The sequence below is a fragment of the Macrobrachium rosenbergii genome, chromosome 7, assembly GCF_040412425.1.
Source record: "Macrobrachium rosenbergii isolate ZJJX-2024 chromosome 7, ASM4041242v1, whole genome shotgun sequence".
Classification (NCBI taxonomy): Eukaryota; Metazoa; Arthropoda; class Malacostraca; order Decapoda; family Palaemonidae; genus Macrobrachium; species Macrobrachium rosenbergii.
The window spans coordinates 50,903,624-50,913,532 of record NC_089747.1 but is presented as its reverse complement, the minus strand read 5'-3'; the positions used below and the strand labels follow the sequence as shown (position 1 = coordinate 50,913,532).

Sequence of the window (9,909 nt, the reverse complement as noted above, 5' to 3'; positions counted from 1 at the left end):
CTGTATTCCTAAAAGTCAGTAGAAAACTTGGTTAAAATTGCACTGGACATTGGCTGTCTAGTTATACTGAACTCCTGACTTAATTCAGTACAAATGACCGGCAATTCAGAGTCTGTCCATGAATAATGTAGTCCTGATTCTTAATTTAAAAAAATGCCCTGACATTACAGGGAGGAGTTGAATAATATAATCGTGCTGACTTAATTTTGTACACTGAGTAAAAAATGCACTCGACTTCAAAAGCAATCCAAATATCCTAATATAACTTACTCTTAATTCATTGCAAGGGGCCCACATGTCAAAATTAGCCCGTACAAATTTGGTCCTGCCCCTGAATTCGGTACGAAAGCCCTGCACATTAAATGTAGTTCAGTGATAATATCAACTTATCTTTTAATTCACTAAAACTACAGCTAAATGGGCACTGTTCATTTTGCGTAGAAATCAAGTTGCGATCAGCACTTTCAAAAGACTATTTATCCAGTTTTGTAGATGGACATATTGTATGACACATTTTAACAATTCAGAATATCTATTAAACAGTAAATTTTTTTTACTAACATTTAGAATCTGCGAGCTTGTTTAGTTAACTATTTTTGAGGTATTTTTTTGAGTCGTGACAGCCTCCAAGCACACAAAATCCACAGAGGAACTTTTGTGATTTTGTAAAAAGAAAAAATGAAGTATATACAATTTTTCTGCCAAACCTCAATTTTGAGACTGAGCTCCAAAAGTTTCCTCCTTCAGGAAATTTAGTCATAGCTGTGAGTCAAGTTACCTGGATTACACACTGGATATTCAGTGTTAACTATTTCGCCAAATGGAGACTATGACGAAAGAATAATGTTTGAAACCATTCAAGTCCAGTAAATGCTGAGCATTAACTTTATACATAATGTTTGAACTAAGTCAGATTCTCATAATGTGGTGACGGTTATTGTAGCTTATAGGTGAACCTTTTCTTTCGCATTATTTTGCTCGGTCATCGTACTAACAAACAATTTCGAAGGGTAATTTGGTGCTAAACTTGGTATTATTTTTACTAGAATAACATTTTACTCATATTAATGACATACCATTGAACAAGTTCATTGAACACTTAATTTTAAAAATTAATCTAGCCATGCATTAAGACTGCAGTGCAACAGATCAGGAAGATTTATATGAGAATGCAAAAAAAAAAAAAAAAAATTATCGCTTATGAGTATAAATATCTAAGATAACTACGAGAATAATATACTACATAATGTATAGATACCACCGAACTAAATCACCTTAGTTCCAGAGACCCCATTCTCCTCTACAGAACTCGACAAGACTTCCACGTGTCATTCACTTGCAAACTTCTTTCCTGTGCAAAATGCACCTCCCTTTTATAATTAGTTTATTAATTCTACTTTTTACCTTTTATTTAACGCACGTCATCATTTTCTTTTCCCAATCCATTTATTTCTTTCTACTGTATTTTTTTGTCGAAATTTTTGCAATTTTCTTTACTAGTGCACTTTGTTACAGAGTATAGCATATTATCAGGTTCAAAATAATCTTAATATTTTCTAAAAGCACCATAACCGACTTTTGTCGAGTATATTTGTGCAACACAAACAGTTTGCTATTTTTAAGTGGTGTTCGTGGATAACCATATTCCATCTTTATACAGTCAATCAAAGGTAATCAACAGAGCATTTCTAAATTGATCATGTCTTACCTTTCAAGGCCGTAGATACAGGTGACAAATTTGACTTAGTCCACTCTGGTATGCAACATACATGGTTCATCATTCTTCACTTCCTCATGTTGAATCGTTCTCGTAAACCCTCAGCTTAAAAGGAAAACCGTTAATCAGATGCTGATAACTTGTAAACCGTATTGAAATCCCTGTATTTTACAATCTGCATGTAAAGCTGTTCAGAAATGTCCGTCCTGAACTTTTGTTAGAAAAATTAAAATGAATTCATCATTGCCTTGCACACTGCCTTAACTTAAAACTTTTATTGATATCACTCATTTTTTAAGGCATGTTATAGAAAATAGCTGCAAGGTGATTTATTTATCTTAAGCCATCCTTCTCCAGGGGATTATGACCCATATGTTCATAGTTTATGCCATCAAATTCATTAGTTCTACCTGCTAAGGATTGCTGTACTATGTATATAACATCAACTCCCAGTGGATTTTAACATCCAAATTTTATAAAGTTAGGGTGGCTTATACCAGTACCCAAACCTGAAAGTTGGCCATAACATCACACTAAAACAGCTTTTCATCTACAATAGTTAATTCAGTGACAAATTTAATCTAGTCACTTTCAACATCTGATTCATGATATAAATTCCCCCCTTTCATTAGCTGTCTAAAACAAAATGTATTTTCAGCAGTTCATTATATTTTATCATCAGAAATGAGCTGGTTATGTACAGGAACTCAGGCCGCTGAGGAGGGGAAAAAATTGCATTTTCCCTACAGTATAACAAAGACCTACAACTGGTAACACCCAAACACCTCGTAAATGATACAGCTCTCTACATCAGTAACTAAGTACTCTTATTTCATACTATTGACACAGCATAACACCTTCAAATCACCTTCAGTCTTTCATTTCAGCTCTTTCAGATATGCACTGAACATGATTATTTGTTCTGCAGAGTAAATGCTACGTTTAATTTCCTTAATCTTTTAGTGCTACCAATCATGGTTTACTATAGTTTCCCAATTCTCTTATTCTTGTATTCATATTAGTAGAGCAAAAATCTTAAAAGTGTTACCCGTTATCTGAATGTTCTCCTGAAAAGCTATAACAGAACTCATACTATACAAACGTCAAGACTCACCCATGATGATCGAAGTTTTGATGGTACTACCCAGTAGTAGGGTTTGTTGATGGGAGTTACTCCTATTTGCCCTCGTTTGGTTCCTTAGGCAGGTCCTCTCGTCAGTTTTCGTGAATTGCTTTCCTGAAAAACTGCTACTCATTCGTCATAGCACTCTTCATATACCGGTGAACTGGGTATAAAAAATTTTCTTTATCATCTTTGTAGCAGCCTTGTTCCACGAACACGTATTTCTCTGTGCTCACAGTGCAGGCATACTTGAAAGCAATTAGTTAGAAGATTCTTTGGGTGATTACCTACTGCTAAATCCCCATCTCTTTTCCGTCCTGAGTGCACGATTAAATTCACGAGCCATTGGTAACATGTCAATAATTTTTCATCTTTTGTATTTTTACTTGTACAGGTTTGCATTGCTAGTAAGAAGTCAGTTTAAGCTTTTATAATCTGTCCTCTTGATTTATTAGTTTAATTTCTAAATGACTGACTGTTTTAAAAATGCATTTTAATTTGTAGCTGCTCTAGTTTTCTTAATTAAACTTTGTGTTTTTTTGCGTGTGCACGTGGTCAGTGACATAATATACCTGTGATCTTCCTAACACTTTCGTTGCACTTGTACCTTGTATTATATGTTGCTTGTCTAGGACTAGGCACTTGCAGCCTGCCACACATTTACTCATGGACACAGCAGGCTGGAAAATCTCCAGTCATGTAAAATATGATGGAAAATGGCGTTAGTAACTAGGGCTCTGATCTATTAGTCATTTTCATAGCTTACCAACTCCACGCGATACCCAGGGTCATATTGCACTGAATTGCATTGACCAAAAGCACATTAATTCTGATACTGACATCACCCTTTAGCAGGACTGACTCACCAGACGGCGAGATCCGTACCAATGGTCGCTGTCATCCTTGAATGGGCTAAGTAACACCGTGGATAAAACGCAATATTCACTAGTGAGCTGTTTGCTCAGCAGGTTACATCCATAGTTGCCCATCCTCGGCCTGGGTTGAACTGGCTGTCGATATTCAATCTATGGCTATACGCATAGGATATCTGAACGCTGTTTTTTACATTGGGGTTCAGACGTCTTTGGGCAGGGTGGCTATCCGATGGGGCTATTGAGAAATAACGATGTTGTAGGTGATCTGATGGGTACACTACTACTAGCTTTCCTTCGCCACCCAGTTATAGAGAAAAGTTGCCTTACTGCAGTGAAGGGACAATACCCATCATACCATTTCCAGTTACGCTTGTGGGATTTCTTCTACTTAAAGACTGGTGAAATGTGCTCAGTGAAAATGGCAGTAGAGGTCTTGGGCACTGAATGCATGGCTTCCCCGGAATGAGACTCGACTGTGGGTTGGCCAATACGTTGTGGGTGTACACCGCAGTGCAGATAAGCCCTGTACCCGTTCTTGGGGAGTGGTGAACTCAAAGGACGTCATTGCAACCTCGATGAATACACAATTAGAGAAGGGTGCTCAACTCTTTAAGGTAGCCAAATAATTCATCATCGAGTTGGCGACGTGCATGAATGGATTAGCGAGATTCCCAGTGTTACTGCCTACTGTCTAGCAAACCCTAAGGCAGGGGAAATGGGCTTGCACACAAGAGCAAAGAAAGAGAATCCTGTTAAGCTCGATTGATCGACTCCAATTGTTTCATTTGTCAGCAACAGCAATTTTGGCTACTGTCTTCTCCCAATAATTTTTTTCAGTTTACTGATTTTGAGCCATTCCAAGAGTGGTGAATTGTCTTCCGCCTTCGCTATGTACTATCAGAACGTCTCGACTTTCATTTCACTCAGAAAGTACTGCAGCAATGAACCTGACAAAGGAAAACAAAATCCCTGTTGAAAGCAAACCTTACTTGAATATGAAATATAGCCTAAACTTCCCCTTAATGAGTAGATAAAAATATGTAGTGTAGTATGAAAACTGGCATAGACAAAATGGGGTGAATCGTCTCAGCACAAACCATATCATAAAATTAATATAAAATGGCAAATAACTAATAAAGGTTCATTACGCGTTAGACAAGGCAGTCTGAAACATCATTTGTATAAGGCTTGGCTCAGTGCTGCGGGGTCAAGAAGACTAACATTCCGAGCAAAAGACTTTTTGAATGAAATATTGTTAAGCAATCCAGATGTCACACTTATCAACAGATGTAATTAATTATAGTTCTCAATACGATCACTGCATTATAGTGTTACGCAAAAACTTTACTTCGAAGGTAAATTGGTTATAAAAAATTTAAACAACGTCTTACGAAATGTACAGAATATTAACATTTTCTTTTCAAACTGGTTATTTCATTCATTCTTTCCAAATTATTCATTAGACCCATAAGTCAAATATTCGACCGTTATTTTTTTACTCAATAAATCTGAAGAAACCATCGAAAAGCAAAATGACAACCTATTTCCATCTAATCCATGAAAACTTAGAAGATTCCTGCAACAGATCACTGCGCATTGCCTTGTGGAGTCTCTACGCTTTATCATAGAAACGTCCTCCATTTTACTGGAAACTAGACGGACCAACAAACAACTAATTATATTCGCTTGTATATAGGTATCTTCAATACTCTGTGCATAAGCCATATTTTTATTTTTTTATCTGACACCGATTAGGTAAAAAAAAAAAAAGTGATACATACTTCCTTACCATTGAGCAAAAATTAGCCAGGTGGTGATATCGTAGCAAAATCTAAACTGGAAGCTGCTTTGTCGTGTATCAGACGTGATCAATCAATCAGAACGCCCACACACCTGAGAAACAAAGAGATTCTTTATTAGTCCAGTGCTAATTGACTTTAACCCAACACTAACAGGGTTGTTAGACCTTGCGTATTATTTGGAGGTTTAGAATCTTGACAAATAATGCAGGGTGTCTATGTAGTGACTTGAGATACCTGGGTCTAGGTGCCTGTCTTTATGGAATAATCAGACAGAGAAAAAAAAAAACTTACCGAGGTCATTTGTCGACTCCTGCCCTGTCATAACGTTGAATAGCTTTCAACCTCGACGTTAGTTTACATATTTTAATGCTTAAGTGGTTCCTGGTTCCTCATCCCGTCATTTTGGTACAAACTCAGTCGTTTCAGTTCATCTATGAAGCCGATTTGATAAAACCCAGTTCGTTTTCAAACAAATGACTGAAAAACTAAAATTGACCTCGCCAAACGTTTGCGAGTTTCTTTAATCAGAATGGTCGTAGTTTCACTTACTTTGGTTTTATGTAGAGCCCTCCACAAGGACAATTTCCTCTCTGGCGGGCCCATGTGCGTTTTCAAAATAAGGTGCTTCTGTTATTTTATAATTGTCTTTCAGTTGCTTTATATTTATTGGCGCTTAAACGCGTAAAAAAATGTATCCCGCACAACTCCATCGACGTTTACGTAAATAACTATCAAGTTTTACAACTGTTGTAAAATACTTGATAATTCCGTGGTTCTATTAGAAACCTAAATTTCCAAGGCTATATTTGATTCACATGCTAATTTCGCGATTTTAATTTACAACTGATAAAGTACTAAATTATCACGCTTAGTCTAATGGTTCCTTAAAGTTGACTGGCAGCACTTTTTACACCAGAGTAGAATGTCTCACAACACTGATTATATCCAAACAATCTTGCAGTAACACACAATAATCTTGCAGTAACAGACCGCGTAGGATATTTCACTTTACTGGAGGACATTTATCTTTCTGTCAAGGGACTGGGTTTACTGATTTGTTAAATGCCGTGTTAAGGTTTAGCGTTATAGTCATATCTAGTATGTGCCTTATCTGTTCTATTCAGTAACTAATGACTTGGACAATTTGAAAGCCATGGGTTGTATGGTATCGTCTTTAAGGATGTACTGAAACAACTTGACTCGAAACGGCCGTAGTCCTTGAAGCGACGCCTTCGCTGTAAACAAAAAACAGAACAAAAATGGACATACATTAATTAATTATTAGGAAAAAAGTTCTATACAAATGATAATTGTAGATGAACAAGTCTCAGATAAAAAAAAAGTGGACGTCATAATTCCTTAAGTCACAGAATTTTGGGGTGATGAAAATCACTAATTGTTAAACTGTAGTAAGGAACTGAGCCATTTTTAATGTTTACGTCAGCACAGGTTCTTCGTTTATCTCTTCGTGACATGAGAAATACTTGAATACCCTTCAGTTATGCATAATTCATCCGACAATTATCATTCAGCTACCATTTTCTGATAATAAACAGGATCTTGAATTTACCTAATTGATCAAAATCTGTGCACATTGACAAATTCTTAAAGAACAGTGGGCATTGTAGTATTTCCTTATTGAATTACTTTTGGAAAGTTATTTGTTATTTACTAGTGTTTATTTCAGATATTTAATGTAGTTAATGTTAATATACTGCAACATTTCATATTAAAATAATACCTCCTCATTTATTAACATTTAAAGGTACTTTCATAGTTGACCAATCGGTACAGTGTGGAAAACTTTGTCCTCACTGGCGATGTAAACCTCCCAGCTAAGCCTGACAGAGAAATGCACTAACATAAGACAAGGCACGAGATTTGCTACCTGAGAATATTTGGAGTATTTTTAAAAACATTTATCATTTCATATTCCGGCCATCAATGACACATTATACCCACGCCAGCTTCATGATTCATGACCTTATACGAAAGTTTTCCAGTTAAGACTTAACTCATACGAACAAGTTTGTGCTTAATCCAGGCCTGTATGTAAGTAATACGAAAGTTTTCCAGTTAAGACGTAACTTATACGAACAAGTGTTTGCTTAATCCAGGCCTGTATGTAAGTAGTTCCTTTAAATTACTCAAAAACCTACGGATCTTTTAGCTACCATAAAAAAATAGCTAGTAAGAAGGCCAAGGCAGATAATATCACAGCACTTTCAGGCTACAACTGAAAAATTACCATATTTGAATATCCTATATCACAGAAAATCATTTACTTTATCACACAAGCTTCGTACAACAAGTTCAATGTAATATTAAAAGTTCAGTATAATATTAGACTAAAACGAACTACGTTCACTGGCCCGTACCTTCCACTAACCTTCCACCATCCACCCCCAGCTCTATCCCTCGTCCCTTTCTCACCAGATTTGCCAATAAAGCAACTGACGATAAGTTGACGACATATATTAATTTCCTTGTAAACCGCCAACATTAACAATGAAACTTACTTTTCCAACCCTCCCCCATAACAAAGTTCCCTTATTATTGTTTTTTTTTCTTTTTGAACGTCTTATTTCAATAATAATCATAAAATATATAAAACCTTAAATGTCATTTCAGATTACTACGAGATGAAGACTTCTTCATTCATGTCAATTGCCATAGTAATTTGAAATCACAGCAAAGATAAAAGATTTGGTTAAATTACACCATCCCAGACGGAAGACTATTTAAACTTAAATGAGGTATAATGATTAATTTCAACAAATACCTTTCATTACCTGGGAAAAAACCAATCTTAATGATTTTATTGGGCCCTGTAGTGTCAGGAATTCGTAGCTTTCAAATGACCAATTTATTATCAAAACGAACAGAATTCTACCTTAATTAAAAATTTCATTTATATTAAAGTTACGGATTATTTTCTGTAAGTAACAGAAATCAATTTAAAAAAATAAAGATGACAAGTACGAAGTCACGAACAGACAACAGTTCTAGAGCGGGTCATAAAGCTGCAACATTTATAATACTGCAAAGTAATATGGTTTGGCTACTTCAAACCAAACTTGCTCGTAACCTGAGATTTACAGAAATACTCATTTTCCAACGTTTTCGGTAACGCCCCACCCTGCGTGCCTGAATGGAATGCAAATTAATGCGATGCTGCTTAAAACGTTGCCATTTACATATATGCTGTTAGCGCAAGCAGTGGGCATCCATTTCGATCTGTCCTCAGTCAGTCTAAAGCCTTTTTTCTTGGTCAGTGTCTCCGTATAATAATATTGGGTCACCTTATTTACTTGCCTAATCCATGCTAAAGACAGTACATAAATAAAGGTACATTAACCTTATTGTTCAGGAATACCTGTAATAATCACAGGGCGGTGCCCTAGATACCCAATTGTTTACGTGACAGTTCACTATTTGAACACTTGACACCAATTCTACCAATACGAAATTAAATACAATATAAAAAAAAAATACCTTTGCTACCCAGAAGCATCTACGGATTGAATAGCACCAAATAAGCAATATTTTTCAAAATCTTCAATGGATTTTAACAGTTAACACAACGTCTCGAGCAAGACAGGTGACGGGCTCACCTGACCGCCGAACAATCTCACTTCTGGTTAACTGTCAAGTCACTACGTAACTAAGGGCGGTGAACTTTGTTGGAAGGTGGTCGTAAGATAATTAATTTTTTAATATGGGCAAATAAAAACATACATGATCATATAATTTCTCAAAACAATGCCTAAAATTTTGACCACTGTGTCTCTGTTGACGTCACCAATATTGCAACTATTTGTGGGTTGCTGCAAGTTGCACTAATTGTTGTTAAAGGCAGGGGCCTTCAAATTACACTTTTCAATTTAGGAAATTAGAGCACGTTTAGTCTAAATCACTGGCTCTCTTGCACACTGCATGCAAAAGAATTATTATCCCAGCATGAGATTGAAAGACAACTGATTACTCAAAGTACAGAGGTCCACATCAAGCCCCTCATCCCTTCAACACCTATCAACCCATACCGTTATGGACCCTGGACCATACCTACCATTTAGCTGCCTCAGATTTTGGGGGATAAATGGAAGATCAGGTTTTGAATGGCACACAATGTGCATTCAGCCTTGAGGGACTTCACAATCTACAAGTATTTTTCGGAAATGTAGATGTTTGATTCAGCGACCACAGTATATACTTCTTTCCATACCATTGTTAAGATTTCTAATGGTTATTCAAACCTCCAACGTCTACAGACTCAAGAATACCCTCAAATACGTAAGAAAAAACTGTTGAAATAAATTGTTCTTACCAAAGTTCTTTTCGTCACTTTGTAAGCTCTTGTTTGCTAAAGCCTTTCCGTTTTCGTGTCTAGAA

The 9,909-nt window shown here is 36.2% G+C and overlaps 1 long non-coding RNA gene across 1 annotated transcript; it reads right to left on the bottom strand.

Moving 5' to 3' along the window:
• Positions 1 to 1,704: 1,704 nt before the first annotated feature.
• Positions 1,705 to 9,101, bottom strand: LOC136840360 (uncharacterized). Its single transcript, XR_010853605.1, has 5 exons — positions 9,013 to 9,101; positions 5,809 to 6,752; positions 5,505 to 5,608; positions 2,832 to 4,662; positions 1,705 to 1,822 (listed from the first exon to the last, which is right to left on the bottom strand). It is a non-coding gene; the product is annotated as an uncharacterized lncRNA (long non-coding RNA).
• Between the last annotated feature and the right edge of the window lie 808 nt (positions 9,102 to 9,909).